This window comes from Cupressus sempervirens, chromosome 10 (genome assembly GCF_028749045.1).
Source record: "Cupressus sempervirens isolate cs-2001-9-10 chromosome 10, ASM2874904v1, whole genome shotgun sequence".
Classification (NCBI taxonomy): domain Eukaryota; kingdom Viridiplantae; phylum Streptophyta; class Pinopsida; order Cupressales; family Cupressaceae; genus Cupressus; species Cupressus sempervirens.
In genome coordinates this window covers 245520467-245537401 of record NC_143127.1, presented here as the reverse complement: position 1 = coordinate 245537401, position 16935 = coordinate 245520467, and positions in this window count along the sequence as shown.

Below are 16935 nucleotides of genomic sequence, written 5' to 3'. Positions count from 1 at the left end.
ATTAGGTTCATTCCCACTAGAGTCAGGTTCAGTTGAGTTGGGTGTTGTAGTTGATTGTTGTATGCCTGACATGGTGGTGGTCTCTAGTACTGATGGCACAAAGACTAGAGATGTATCAAAGATCATGTGTGATGTTGGTGAGTCGGCAGTTGGCATGGTTCCTACTAGTAATACTAATCCCTTGGTGATATCTTCAGAGGTAGCAGTCAGTTCCAACATGGTTAATGATCAATTGCAGTTAGTTTCATCTAGATTAGAGTCTGAGCCATTGACTAAGATTGGCAAATTCTATCGGCATTACACTGTGAGGTACGCTCATCAATTTACCTTTGATGACCATGTTGATGAGATGATGATACAAAGATGTACTTTGGTTCCTAGTGCTTATCATCAGTTATGGGATAGTTTGATGCCTCAAGATGAGATTTGTGATGGGCATGACATGGTGATAGGTTTTGCAGTTGACAGCTTGATAATATGTGACTTAGAGCAGGAGTTTGGGAGTGATGTTTCAGTGGGTGTTGTTATTGATTCTACTCCTTTGGCTATGACATCTCCTGACTTAGCTAGTGATCAGCCACAGTGGGTTGTATCACTTGTTCATGGTGAGCTGTTGACTGAGGTTGGTTTTTCTAATCAACATTATATTGTAGGGTATGTACATCAGTTAGCATTTGATCTTTGTTTTGAGGAGTTGATGGCAGGAAAATTTGGTTTGGATTCCATTTCTTACTCTTTATCTTGTAATGTCTTTTCACCATCAGTAGTGCATGGGAGTTATGGTTATGAGATAGTGGCTGGTGATTTGCAGGTTGTGTTGACTATAGGAGTTGTACAGTGTGTGGATTCTCCATACTTGGTACAGTTTCATTCGAGAGCATTCACCATTGTTGCAGAGTTGGATTGTACATTCCGTATAGGCCAGTGGGATGCGTTGATGGTATTTACTATGTTGGTATTTTGATTTGTCCACTTTACTTGGGTTTTGATGTTCTAAGAGTTTGTATCTTATGGGTTTTTTACTATGGTAGTGGTGATTTTGGAGTTTGGTTGAGCTATAATTGTCAGTTTGATTATGGATTCCTCTTGGTCATATTGCAGAGGATATTGCAGGAGCCTGTGTTAATTGGTAGTAGTATAGTTCATGACTACATTTGGGATCCAGGTGGATTGATTGGTTTATTTTTTAGCCATTTCTTGAGGACAAGCAATGTTTGGGAGGGGAGGACTTTTCATGTCCCCTTTTCAAATAATTAAAAAAAAAAAATCTTTGCTAAGGCAGGCAGGCCCAAGAAAGTGAAGTTTCGGAAAAAGGGGGTTAATCTTTGGAAACCGTTGGACTAATAAATGAAAATTATTATTAAAATATGTTTCATTAACCTCTCTTGGACGTGAGTTATAGTTATGCCCTCTTTTAAGAGGTTTGGAGGCATTTTGGGGGGATACCAGAACTTGATTTTTGCTCATTCTTTGTTATTCTTCAGAGGCTGCCAAACCTGTGGAGAAGGAGAGCCAAGAACAGGAGTTTGCAAGTTTCTAGGGAGACCCAAGAATGGGAGTTTGTAGGTTTACAAGAAGGCTAAGGATGGAAGTTTGAAGCCATTCCATGTGCATGCTCATATAGAGTTTGCCTTTGTGCTGAACAGTGCAGATTTGTGGGTTTTTGGGTGTGTTTATTGTATGAATTTGGTGTTTACAGTTGAGTATTTCATATCAGTTTGGGTTGCTGCTGTATTTCAGACTTTAAGGTGTTAAAATAGAGCTGAATATATGTATTGGGACGTTATTAAACTTATGAGATAGATTATTAGTGTTTTGTGGTGTTTTCGAGCATTTTTGTGTTAATTTCGGGAGCCCGATGAGCATAGTTTTTGTCCTACATTTGTGAACTGTGGTGTAAAGGCTATACGGATCTAAAAATGTCATTTGGTAGGCTATCATGCTACTGAAATTTCTGTAAAAATGTCCATTTTCAGATTTATTAATAATTTGTGAAGTTGTGAAGCTTTTGGCACTATTTCTGGCATACCCAATTTGGGGTTTCTTGAGAAATTTGGTGGATCTTTGTGATATTAGTTGTTTGATCTTAAAGATCTGATTAGAGGCATGAAATATCATACAAAACCAGTAAAGGGACATTTCAACCATCACTTGTGTAACCCATCTTCTTCATGAGATCAAAACATTTTCCAAAGAGGTGAGGGGATATATAAATATTTTGTATTCATTCACTTGTTTCCTTTGTGGAACTTGAAGGTACACCACTTTCTTTAATGAAATGGTCATGATAGGGCATAGCCTTTGACAATGTTTTTCCATGAGATCTCAAAGATAGTGATGGATCAAATAATGCGACTAAATACTATCCTACCCATTTGCATTGCAATTTTCACTTCTAATGAAATTATTTCATTAAGCGATCTATTTCCTCATAATGTGACTTTTTGGGATTTTTTGATGATGATGGTGAAGGAGCAGAAGAATTGGAACAATCAAATTTCTCTTTACCCTTAGTTGACATAGATAAGTGTTCATTATCTTGACCTATGAATGTGGAGGTGTCTATTGATGCAAATTGTCTAACCAAACTTGTTAGAATGTTTACCTCTTTCTTGTTTTGAGGGATGAGATGTTACAGTACTGGGCATAATTTTGGTCCCCAAGTATGGTCACCTCTTGACCCATGTAAGGAAATTTTAGTCATTTATGGTAGGTGGAAGGAACATCTTGCATGTCATGGATCCACAAATTTCCTAAAAAAATGTTGTACATTGATTTCAAGTCCAAGACTTGACAAACAATTTCTTTTACAACTAGGCTTAGCTTGATTAGCAAAATGACCATGACCTTGAAGGATATCTCTTCATCATCATAAGCTTTGATCGTAATTTTTTAGGGTCAACAACATCCTCTGTGTATCCTAGGGCCTATACCAAATTCAAAGTGAAAATTTTTAGGTCCACTCTACCATCAACTAAGGCTCTTTTGACTTTGTTTATGTGAATAAAGACCTCAATGTGTAACAAAGAGTTTTGTGGGTGAACGAAGAACATGTCATTTTGGGCTAAAAAAGATACATAATGGGGAGCAACAAGATTGCTCACCATGGTTTGAATTCTTCTACCATCTAGAGGTCGTTTGACACTAAGGCTTTGGTGAGGATCCCTGTATGTTCAGGGGATATTTGCAACAACTCAAAAATAGAGATATGGGTGGGAGTCTTCATTAATTGGTTAACTAAACTATATTTGGGTACAATGGAACTTGTAGTTTCTTGGTTTGAGCTAGTTATTGGCCCTGGTATAAAAAATTTGGAGGCTTTCCCTTAGGTAACAATGTTTAATGACTATTTATTATGTTTGTCTTTAACTATGATGACATTTATGACATAATCAAACCTAAAGATCATATTGATAATGTTATCATAATGATGAGAATAACTAACTTAATTTATCATGGGAAGATGTGTTCTAGTTTTCTCTAGATGAGTCACTCTTCTTATGACTCATGAAAGGGTTTTTGAAGGCTGGGTGGTCTTTATTGTTATGTAGGTTATCCACTTTGATAGTTCCATTGTTGATCAATTTTTGTATAGCCCCTATAAGGGCATAATAGTTGTTGTTCAAGTTTTCCCTATTATGGTGGTAGGCATGAAAGTGTTTGTCACTCCACCACTTTGGTTTAACTTGTGGTTCATAGGGCTTGGCCTTAGGGAATACAATAAGTTATCTACTAAGAGTGTTTGCAATGCACTCTCATAAGATACACTGATGGCTATGTATTCCTTGGGTATGTCAGAAGATTGGTATCCTCTTGGGGGAAGATATTGATTATATGCTACTTGTTGATTGGATGTTGAAGAAGTAGCTATGTTACATCGATAAAATGGATGAACATCATCTTATCTAGGTAGATATTGTCTAGTATTTACATTGGTGTTATTGACAATAGGATACAACTGGTTTGGATGGGGTTGAGTTTGTGCTTTAACATAATTAGCTTCAACTACCCCATCATTGAATATTTTTTTATTGTTATTTCTTCACCATGTCTTTTGTTTATCTGTAGACTGATCAATTGTATTGTGAGTCTAGGAGGAATTATTCAAGAAACCATTACCATCTTTTGATAGCTTGATGATATCATTATTTATCTTGGTTTCTTCTCCTTTGATTGCTTTTTCTAATATAGTTTTGAAGTCCTTAGGACCCTGAAGTTGTAACCAATAGTTCATCAGTTTGGAGAGGCTATTAATAAATATGTCCATTTTTCTTTATTCAGGATGTCCCAATGATATTTGGAAAAGGTAGGCCTCCATATTTGTATGAACACTTTGAAGTATTCTCCTAGAAATTTTTTTATGTTACATAGGTCAATCATGGTGGTCTTTCTTTTAATGTTATAAGAGTATTGTGTGATAAACACATCGGCCAGTTGATGAAACAATTTGATGTTAGAAGGGAGTTTAAAGAACCACTCCATGGCTTTCCCTCCTAGGCTTCTAGGAAATAGTTGCATTAGGTAAGTTGTGTCATGTAAAAAATTCCATACTTAGAGTATAGAATTTTTTGAGGTGTTCTTGAGGATTAGATGTACCAAAATACTTATCATATTTTGGTAGTTTCACATTGTATGGGAAAGGTGTGAAGGTGATACTTTTATGTAATGGAAGGGGGTACACTTATTATAGACTGAGCTTAGCGGGTTGGGTCTTTCCTAATTTCATCCTTTCCATTTCTAGTTGCAAATCTTGGAGTTTTTGTGTAACAACATCCAAGGATGATTATTCTTCATCTCATTTAAGGTTTGTTATGAAAAATTTAGATGACAATTACACACCTTGTTGTGCTAATGCTAGTAGGTAGCATTATTTGTTTTTTTTGAGTATTTTATCCATGATGAAAACAATGTTAGGATTTTACTGAAAATGTTCAATTTTGGTTTCAATACTCTTTTCATCCCACATGTTGGATGAACCCATTTTGATAAAAGGTGATTCATGGGTAGTCATATTTGATGAATAGTCCACTAGTATGACAAGATCAATAAGACCTAGAGATTGCATGTATTTTATGGTTCTTTTGGCTATCCTAGCACACTCTTAGAGGTAATCATTTTGGTTCTTTCTATTTTTTGGCTACACTAGTTTTATGTAGTGGCATGAGATGTGGATAGGAATTCCTTAACTCTTATGCATTTTAACAATATGAGAAGTTCTTCAGACCATAGTTCATTGAAGAAACAAGCTATGTGGAAAGGTGTTTGACAATGTTGATAATGGTAAGTTCTCTTTCGTGAAGTCAGGTAGGGAATGAATGTGTATTTCTAGTCATCTTTGGCTTGATATGCAAAGTTGAAGTTGTTGATGTTTGAAAACATTATCGAGTTTTCAATTATCCCCATGAGAATATGACATATCTAGGGGCAGCTAACTCCCATTCTTAACATATCATTTTAGACATAGGGCCAACTATAAGGCTTGAACCTTCTTCTACTTTAGGCTCTGCTAAACCTATGTGGGTAGACCTTAGATTCAAATGATACCGTACCAGTGCAAAAACATATCCCTAAATCTATTAAGTAGATTTTACCCTTATTTCTCCTAATGATTCATGAAATGACATAGATCTACAGTAGCTAAATACAAAGCTATGAATCTCATAAGCTTAGTGAGGGTTAAACATTTAGGTCCTTCAACATGAAATGGAAAGAACATTTGATTAATAATGTTGATTCAACACAACCTCAAATATGCAGCAGTATAACAAGTGATCCTATAACTGATCAGTGCTTAATCCATTAGGCAATTCCATGAACTCAAAACATACATTTGTGACATCAGAACATATTTCATATACCTAGACATCAGATCTATCTAATCACCTTGTGATTTAGACATAAATGTTCATTCAGGTCTCATTCTCACAAAATATCCTTCTCAAGTAATCAGTAACCTTGTTAAACATATCAAGCATTTACTTGGCCCTTTGGTCCAACAGAAAAATACATCAAACATGCAACCTGAAGGAGATGCAAATGGATCTTAGATCTTTGTTCCAAGACCACATACGACTTATAGATTGCTAAGATAGGAGACAACAACTAGAATGAAACTAGTGAAATTATTGCTCATATGTATTGATTTCCTTGAAACTATACATTCATATGCATAAAATTAAAACATGAAAACACCTAACATATTAGAACTTGCTATATTATCTACACTACTACTGTTCACATGAAAGAATTATGCTAAAGAATGGTGTCTCAGTATTTGGAATCCATCAAAACTAGAACCATAATATGGTCTCTTAGCAGTAAGTGGTTTTTTCTTCCCAAAAACTGGAACCTCTACAATGGACCAGAGAAAGAAAGATATAGACAAGAAAGAATTCTCAGATCTGTCCTATGCCTGACATGTGTCCACTTGAAATTCAATCTCTTGCAATTGAATAACCTCTTTCATCTTTCTACCCCTTTTATTTGATTTTTATTTTCATCATTATTTATATTTGATCTTGAAATATCTCTGCTCAATGATGAAAAACCTTTATGCATCCAAAATATCTAATCCGCCTTAGTAAATGCTAGTGAAATTTTGAGTTTTTACTAAATATGGGTGACCAAATTCAACCTTAACTTCATTTCCATGGTCTTTTACCTATATTCAGGTCATTACCTTACTAGAAATCAGTTTTGAACTTTGATACTTGAATTCAGTTGCAAGATAAGAATCTAGAAGAAAACCTCCTGTAGCTTGAACTAGTGGTGTTCTGTACAAAAACTAACTCCATATTCAAAAAATTTAGATTCTCTTGATTCTAATGATATATAACATCACATATCTAACCTCTCAAAAACCCCTAGAAAGTCTATTTGAAAATCACTCCCCTGGCATGGCACTCTGGCTTGCAATTTTGAACTTCAAAAAAATTTTCAAAAATTTAAAACGTTCTAAAGTTTGAACATTAGAAAAAATAGCCCTTTTAAATTTAAAAGTCATGAATTGTGCAAAATTATTTGAAAAAATAATTAATTTTTTTTCTGCAATATTTCCTACCCTACAAATTCATGGTCAACCCCCATTTGACTAGTGCCATGTTTCATATCATGATTGGTTGACCCTTCAAACAAAGTGCAACATCATCACTGGGCAGGCCTATGCCACGTGTCACACGTCCACATACCCACTTTGCTTAACTCTCAGGCATCTTGGTTTTGCAGGTGTGTGCCCACTGTCGGATCTACCATGTGGTAGCATCCTGTGCCTCATATTTGAACTGCACATCTTTGCCACCTCGTCACTTAGCCAGGACCTACTGTCACTTGACCTCTTCCCGCAATCTTGCATTGTTTAACTAGTGCGCAACTTAATATTATGGGCTTGTGCCATCCACAGGATGTGGACATGCGGCATGATCTGGGCGCATATCAATTTTGTGTGACACATCATCTCATTTGTTTATTTGATCAAAATTTCACCTGCGTCATCCTCCAAGTTGACACTCGCTGTCAACGGGCCCCACATATGGGCTAGTGGCTTCAAAAAGCCTCTTTTCTTGAGACATTTCAATATGCATGTGAAATTGAATTTAAACACATGAAAAAGACCTCCCACGATGAATGTGGTATAATGGCCATTAATGGCTTTTTCCCATTATGATTGCAATTTTTTATGCATTGTCTATTCTTCAATTTTCTACAGGCAGCTTCCCTATGGCATGATCTACTCCTTGGGTGGTTTTCCTTGTTTTCAATGCATGGGTAGGTTTTCTTATACACTGAGTCTTCCCCTAAAGTGCTCAATTGAACCTTGCTCAGCTACTGAGCTACTCAATGGAAAATTTTTAGAAATTTGTTCAAATTCAGGCTCTATGTTATTGAATGACTCTCTAGGGAAGTTGTCAATAGCTGACAAAGTCCTTAAGTGTGTTCACACATTTTAACTTCATGAACCTTGATGGCGCACATCAAAATATGTTTGGTCAGTGCCTTGTTTCCTGCGCTCATGATGAAAATATACAATCGTGCCACCTGAATGTGATCTCCTTTGCCTATACTCTCTTTGCTTTAGTGTTGGCTGGCTACTCAGAGCTCCCTGTGTGTGGGTTTTCCTTTTTAATATGATATGGATTGCTCACATTTTTTAAAAAAACATCTCCTTATTGCACTGGACTGCTTATTCATCATCATGGATGTCTTGTATAAAACTATGGTTCTGTTGACATCTTACATGCCGTGGCTTTCCTTTGGCATGAGAATTCTTTCCTCCAAATTGCATGGAGCTTTCTTGCATAGGCTGCTTCCTTTGACTGGCAAGATTGACTAACTTTGTTTCTTCCTTTCTTAATGCGTTGGTTCCTTGTCGTTAACTGTGTGGGTTTTTCCTTTAAAGATGCCTCCCTTTCTTCTTAGCGTGGGGCTCTTTGTTTGTAGATGGCATCTCCCTTGGTCTTCTTAACCCATGGCTTTTAGCATGCTTGAGCTTCTTTTTGTTTATGATGCTTTTCTTTTGCATGCTACACATGAGCTTCAAAGCATGTGAACCCAACACACATAGTGCCTATGATTTCTTTTAGTGGCTCGAGGATTCCGTTTAGAGGGAGGCAAGGAAATTTTATCAATCTAAGGACTAGTGGAGCCCAATCTATCTTTGGACTTGAATTGCAGCTGATGTGAGTACAAATCATTATCCACTATAGCATTTTTCCCTGCAATGTTGGTGGTATTTGGTATGCTTTTTGAATGCAAGCCTTTTGTTATTATAGTAATTTCATCTTTAGAATGAGATCTTGCCCTTTTTAATGAAGGAAAAGTTTCATCTTAAGTTTATGCTTCCTCCCTTTAAGAAATTGTGTCCTTTTCTTCTGATGGTCTGCCTTGATAGTAATTCAAAAACATTTTCCTCTTCTGTATGAATGTTCACTTTTTCCTGATTAACATTTAGCACTGATATCCCAGGATTATGTTTCATAAGGAGGCTTCATTTCTTCTTCAATAACAAATTTTGTTGTAAGAGATCATCTATCATTGCTTTCTCATCCTCTTCTTTCCCTATCTATGGAGAATATGTGGGCTTTCTATCATTAAAAATAGGGCTGGCATGAATATTTTCAAAATCTTGTTCTTCTTTTGCATTATCTTAAATGCCTAAAAAATGAATGTTCACTCCATTTTCAGCATAATCTAAATATTCAAAATTATTGGTAGTTATATTTGTTGTCATCATAGCTTTGATGAATTTAGCCGAGCCCCATGGTGGGTCTGGCTAATTTTTTTTTCATTTTTGAACAACTAAACCTCTCAGACTGAACTACCAATAATCTCAAACTGATTAGAATCAAGTTCAATCACTGAGCCCCAATTTAAAACTCATTTCACATCTTTTTGCAGCTTATCAATTTCATGCCATGAGGACCTTTGATTGGCCTTAAAAACTAATTGAAACACCTGATCGAGCTTTACAATCTGGTACATTGAATCTCTTTTTTGCATTCTTGCACCCTGTCAGATTTTGTCTCATGATGAATTCGGGGACAAAAGATATTCACTATCAAAGCTAACCTCTCAAAACTGCCTGCAGGAAAACATGTTAGAAAACACTAAATTGGGTTTGGATTTGGCTTTGAAAATTGGGCAAATGAGCACTTGGGAGAATAAAACTGGGGCATTGGTTCTCTATCACAAGGAGAGTATGAATCTGCAATTTGGGCTCATGAAAAATAATAGGACACAAATGGCAATCGGTCAAAGTAGGCTACTTGGAATTTGCAAACTGGAAACACTAATAGAAATGTGATTTTTTGCAAATGGAATAGACTTGGAAAAGCGTGCAAATGGATTCATCAAAACTTGAAAAATGACACACTTGTAGCATTTTTGGAGGACAACATAGTGGTACAATCCATTCAATCTTACCAATCATAGATCTCAAGATATAACATCTCGAATAGGGGTACCATACAATCTGCAAATGTTGACACTAGTAAAACTTTAGAAATTGCATTTGGAATCGCGTTCAAAAATTGATCAAACGAATTTTTCATAAGTTGATACTCGAAACATAACAAGTCTTTGATGCCTACAATGCAATGCAAAAGAAAATTTCACATTTTGGTCAACTAGGTCAAAGTTATAGCATGTCAAATAGGGCTTCCTAGAATTTTGAATTAATTGCAAAAGCACAAAAATAGTAACTGACCAACTTTGAGGGATTCGAAACCTAGTTAAACAAACTCAAAACAACTCAAAATCTGAAACATAGGCTCTCAGGTATGGAAAATAGACATTGTCAAAGTGACCTACCATGAAAAATTTCTGGGTTAAAGATATTCAAAGGCAAACATAGCCTCCTATCACTGTTTGACACTAAGGGTAAAATGTAGATTTGGCAGATGCTCAAAATCGGTTCTTACAGAATAGCTCAGAATGGAAATTTAACATCATGGAACACATAGATGTACTGAATAAAAGGTGTTAGAAGCATTGAGCACCTCTTGGGCCTCAACAGTATAGCCGAGTATGATCTTATTAAAAAAAGAAGCATTTATAGGGCTCAACTTCTCAATGGTGCTCAAAATTCAGGAAGGCAATTTTGAGTCCCAACAGAAGTAATGATAACTATTGGATTAAAAATCTCTAGATGGAGCTTGTAACATTACTTGTTTCAAAATGGGTGATGGTTAATTTTAGAATCTCTTAGTTTTGAAAAATGTTGACAAGGGAAAAATGTATCCAAATCTAGTGTTTGTCTTTGAAAGTTGCATATGTAGATAACCTCTATTTTAGGATTTTCCTCAAATGGACTATAGGAAGTCTTAAATGTGTTATTTCAATGGTTGTATGTGCTATTTTATAGTTGACTAGATGTTGTTTTACAAGGTATATGTTCTATTTAATTCTTCAAATGCACTATTGTTTTAGTCATATGCACCATTCCAAGATGCAAATGTGTTACAGAAAAGGTCAAATGCATTGTTTAAAGCATTGGATGCACCATTCTAGATTATTCAACAAAATTTGAGCTTGGTTTTGTATCAATTAGTAGTTATGTCTTCTTGGGAGGATTGTGATTTGAAAGATTGTGATAATTTTGTATTAAATCATATACATCCAAACACAATTATAGTAGACATGACAATGAAATAAACCTACACACACCTAGAAAATGAATGAAATGGCTTCAAGGCTATCTAAAGCTATTGACTACTATATTTTAGTGTTTAACCAATGATGTTCAAATTTACCTCTCTATGATAGAGAGTTTCCCACCAATGTTAAGGAGGTTTGGCAGAATCTCTTGTGAGACTATTGTTATCAAAATTTCATTAGCTACGAAATTTTTTTTTAACAGTCATTACTAATTAGTAATTTCATTCATTTGCCAATGACCACAGAAATAGAAAGAGTACATCGCATTGATAAAATGAGAAAATTCTTTATTTGTATTAAACAATGACAAATTTCAATTTTGAGTTTATACATTAAAGAATTAAAGAACATTTACTAAATGAAAAAATGATCAAAATCTCTCACACAAGGCTGTGAGAGTAACCTAGTATTCATTATTCTTTTGCAAATAAGGAACATGTAAAAAATGGAATAAATGATACAAATGAACATGCAATAGTATAAGAAAGGGAACTAGCCATTGCCTAGGGGTATATGGCTGGTCTGAGTCCGCATTCTTGAGGTCGCCTTGTTGAAAATGACTTCTTCCTGATTCCCCAAGCATCCAACTCCTACAAAAAGAGAAAGGGAGTTACAAGTTAGATCCATATGGATCTAAGCAATGTCTAGTTCTGCAAAAATATACATATACACTTGTACCATTTACCCATGATCCTAATTTGAACAAGAACAATAAACTCAATCAATCATGGAGTAGCAATATCAGAGTCTGAAAATCAAAATCGTGTATACAAGTGATTTTATTAACATGTTTGTGTCATGTACAGAAAGGCAAGGACATTGATATTTATGTAAGGAATTGATTGTTTATTAAGTTGTTTATAGGTGTTATGAGCCCATGCTTGAACCCTGTAAGTCAACTCAATCAACAAATTTTTATTTGGATGCAGAAAATAAATAAGCAACAAACAATATTTAAGGGACATGTTAACCAAATATGAAACCTTATGTTGTAGCTAAAACAAAGAAAATGGGAATAATCATTTAAGGGAAAAACTTTAAAGTTTGAGACCTTATGGTTATTTAAATATCAAATCATTAAAGACCAAGTTCAATGATCAACCTATTTTCAGCATAAAGCACAAGGCAAGATAGTATTAACTTTTCTGATTGAGGCAAACCAACGCAAACAATCAAAAAAGGCTATAGTGTTCAAAGTGCAAGAGATGTGAAAATAATCATAGCCGATGATGCTAACGAATTCTTTTCTTCTATTTATGCATTTCCTGCTATTTCAATTCCAAGAAATCAAACAACTCCATTGAAGGGTTACAGAAGGCATCACTTGAAGAAGACTCAAGTGTTTTTTATTCATAAAAATGATGCTTGCATATTAGAAGGGAAAACAAATTCTATTTGATGTTTCAAAATGTTGTTAAAAGTGATAGCAATGATACATATAATACCTACCAGTAAAGGAAAAAGAAATTTATCAATACAATGATACATATAATAGCTTCGTATAAAATAGATAACATCAATATATCTTTATGGTAGAAAAGAGAAGCAAGCTTTTATATATCTCACCATCAAATAATGGAAACAGCGGCCATGATGATACACAAAATTTGTGATTTTGCTAACAAGAAAATCAATGAACAATGAACAAATACCCATAGCTAGAAAAGAAGAAATTTGAACAATAAAATGACAAATATTTTAAACACATGCTTTGGGATACCTTCCAGAAAATGCCTCAATGGCGGCTTCATTGAAGACCATTGAATTCATTAATGGTAGCTCATGCAAGATTGAGACTTTCATTTTCCTCCAAAAAACTCTCAGAAACCCTTCTCGCCATAGCTTCAAAGAATGTTTCTAAAGAATGTCAAAATGAAAAGAGATTAGGGCTTTTCAATATGTTATGCCCTTTTCTTTTCTACATAAATTTTTGAGTCCGCATGCATTTTTGTGGGATTCTAATACCTTTTCAATTTTTGCATTTACTCTATAAGAGTGAGAAGGAAATTGTTTTAAAAGGTTTATGTTATGGGGATTTTATGGGATATAAGTTTTTTTTGTTTTTGTGGAGGTGTATTTATAAAGGAATAATATTTTAATGATAATTTATAAATCATTAATATTATTTCCTTTTTTAATGCAAAAATGAAGGAGTCTTGAATGAAGGGTTCAACTGAAAACAATAAGAGCTTTCTTAGGAAGGAATCTAGGGTCGCCTTTGAACTTATAGTGGCAATTAAAGAGCCTCTATTGACTGTTGGAGATTTCTTAGGGTCATTTTGAGTGTGTCATGGGGTTCATTATGAAGTAGTGGCTCTTTACCAGGCATAGGACTTAATTTCATGTATCTTTAAGTCCTCTTTTTTGGCTATCATTGTAGAGATGATGCAAGGAGTTGGGATTATACTTATGGAGTTTGAGAATTCATTTGTAGAGAGTTCTGAGTTATGCAAAATAGTATTGAGTGATTTTTTATCCTGAGTATTGTTATGCATTTTTCTGTAGCTATTTTGGAGATAAGTTGAATATATGATAATCTTTTACAAGTTCATTGTGGGAGTTTCTTAAGCCTTTACTCTTTTTCTATGATGTTATGTAGTGTTTTTCTGATTTGATAGATTAATTTGTGAATTCAAAGGTTCCTTGTTAATCTGTCTCAGTTTCTACCCTGTCACTAGACTGTATTTTGTCTGCAGGTCACTTTTTGTGTTTGTTTTATTTTCATCTTATTAAGTGAAAATTTCTATTTCCTTAATGAGTGAGAATCAAAACCTTAATGTGAAACACTGTTGCAGGCCAATATAGATTTTGAGTGCTTACTAGTGTGTTCCTATATATTGACAGTAAAAGATTGTTATTTGTTGAAACCTTTCTTTAAACATCTTTGGTGCATCAACTTTTAGAGAATAGTTTATTTTTCAGTTTGAAATCTTCCTTAACCCTTTTCTCAGCAAGACAATAGTGTTAGAAGAATCAATCAGGTGATTTTCCATAGAGGAGCCGGCCTAGAATTTAGAGGTTCAGCCATTGATAGGTTACCCATAGCCTTTGGCTGTCCCAATGTTGGCCTAAATTTTCAAGTTTTTCTTGTAATTTAATAGGGTGCAAATTTAGGTGACAACAACTACTAGAGGAAGGCTATATTTCAAATACAATTGGCTTGCATTTGATTAAGAATGTAAGATTAGAAGGTGTTCCCTCTCACTAGCTTTGCTAAGGAAAATCTTGGGAGGTAGCCCTTCAACAATTGAATAACTCTAGTTAGTAAAAAGTAGGAAAAGTAGAAATCAGAAGCAGGTTTGGGAGTTTGATCAATCTAAGAGAGTGAGAGCATATCCCTTTTACTTTGATCTACCAAACATGATAGACAAGGTTTGTTCAATTTAAAGCCCTTAACTATAGAAGGAAAAATGGGCTCCTAATTAAGCTAAGTGTTTCTTCATTCCTTGTTTGATTATTACTAATCCTTATAGAAGGTTTGACATTCTGATTAACTCTTATGAGTTGAGAGCATAGGCCTCCTTCCAATTAGATTAGCGAGATCAAACCTCCTACTTAAACTAGGTTATGGATTTAGAAATTACACAATCTAATCGATGAGGGTCTAGGTCTACTTACCTAATTTGATGCTAGCAAAGGCTAGGTGTATTTTTGAGGGTCTTCATTCCTATCTCACACTTTTAGCAGCCTGAGAGTTTCTGTCAACCTAGAAAAGACCTATAAACAACCAACAATTAGATTTGCAAGATAAATGTGATTATTAATAACCCAAATCAAGCTAAAGAAAACAACATATGCATTAAAAAAATGTTTAAATGCATTATAAAAATAGTCATATGCACTATTTAAACATGAAAATGTGCTATAGAATCTAGCCAATGTGCTGCATAATAGTTCAAATGCACTACAAAAAAACTTCACATATGTTACAAAACACTTCAAATGCATTAAAATAATATGTGAAAGAATTAAAACAATATTTAGAAGCACTACAACATGAGGAAAATTGCAAATCTGGTCTTTGTGAGCTTGGGAATCTCTTCAAAAGTCTTTTGTTCTTGTTGTGAATCTTCCCAAATGTTGTAGAACCTACAATGAGTTAGATTTGCACAAGAAGCAAGAGAAAAATGCAGATCTAGAAGAAAAACAAAAGATTAGTAAGAAAATTTAAAGAACATAGAGGCTTTAAAATGAAGCCCCACAGTGGAATCACGTAATCATGAGACCTTAGAGAAAAGTGAAAATAGAATGACAATGAACTAACCTAGACCCAAGAAATCATTGTCAAATTGAGACTCTACGAACATCCCATGTTTCCCTAACTAAAATCACTAAGATTTCTCTTAGACCAATATCTTAGTGACAACTCTAGAATAGGAGTATGCTATGAATGTAGATCTACAAATGTATATGTGAGATCTATGTGAGAATACAAATTATATGAGTATGATAACACAAGAATGCTATGACGTATGTATGTAATAGACTAAATAGGTGTTAAATGTTATCAAATGAATAACATAACAATGTTGAAATGATACCAAAATGACATAAATTTTCTATAATAAAAATTCTAACATGCTAACATGATAGCTCTAAATATGCCTATAGTGTAGATGCATCAAACTTGGTCCCCTTGCTCTTGAATTTCCCTCCTATTTATAGGATTTTATAAAGGGCTGGGGTAAAGATCAGGATTTCACTTTTGATAGGAGGGTAATGGTGAAACTTTAAATATCTTATAAGGCACTAAGAGGAAAAGTCCAAAAAACTTAGTTGGTAAGGATAAATGAGGATTTTTCCAATTCTTTTAAATGTGAAAAGGAGTATTTTTACTTTTTGTGATGATAAATAGCTTTTATTGATTTATTAAATGTTTCATTTATTATCAACTTTTTTCTTTTCCTTTTTCCCTTTTTATTTTATTTTATGAATTTATGAATTGCTTTTCCTCTTTTTAAAGTGATTTAGGTCCTTTCTGATTTGATAGATTAATGACTTGATGTTACCATTGATTTGAAAGTTTGTTGTTTTCCTCTAATTTTATTCTTAATTTTGCATTGTTTGATCAAAATTTGTGTTGTTTGAAGTTGCCAATTTTATGTCTCTACAAATAGAATTACGAGCTTAAGCTTGAGCATGATGCTTTTTATGACATTCTCTAGTAGGTCGATTATGTTTTACCTTTCTTGAAATTTGTTGAGAACTAGGAGGAACAATTATAGGATCCTTCACAAGTTATATAGGAGGATTAATAGTATTATTAGGAGACTAACAAGCAATAAGAGGAGCTTGATTAATATATGTAGTTCAACCATAGACAAAGGAGGTGTAGTCAAAAGACCACGGTTAAGATCCATAGGAGATAAACTCAACTCAAGATTCTTATGATGCTTATAGACTTGATACAAATAGAAAAGATAATTAGGTTGAAAAGGAAATGAATTAGATAATGAAGGCCAAAAGAAGTCAATGGTAGAAGAATCTCTGGGCCTAGAGGTATGATATAAACTATGATTAACTATCTTCACTTCTTCATCATAAATTTTTTTAAGACATTTATGAATAGGTGAATCAACAACATGCATGAAATTTAACCATGGTAAACCAAGCTTAACTTGAAACTGATCAGAAGTAGGAACAACAACAAAGGTGGTGTTCACAATCTTTCCACAAAGTTGAACCAGCAAATCAATAGAACCAAGAAAACCATTAAAAATTTGAATCTGTACATCTAGTTTATCATAAAAATCATGTTGCAAACTTTTCATAAAATAATTTTAT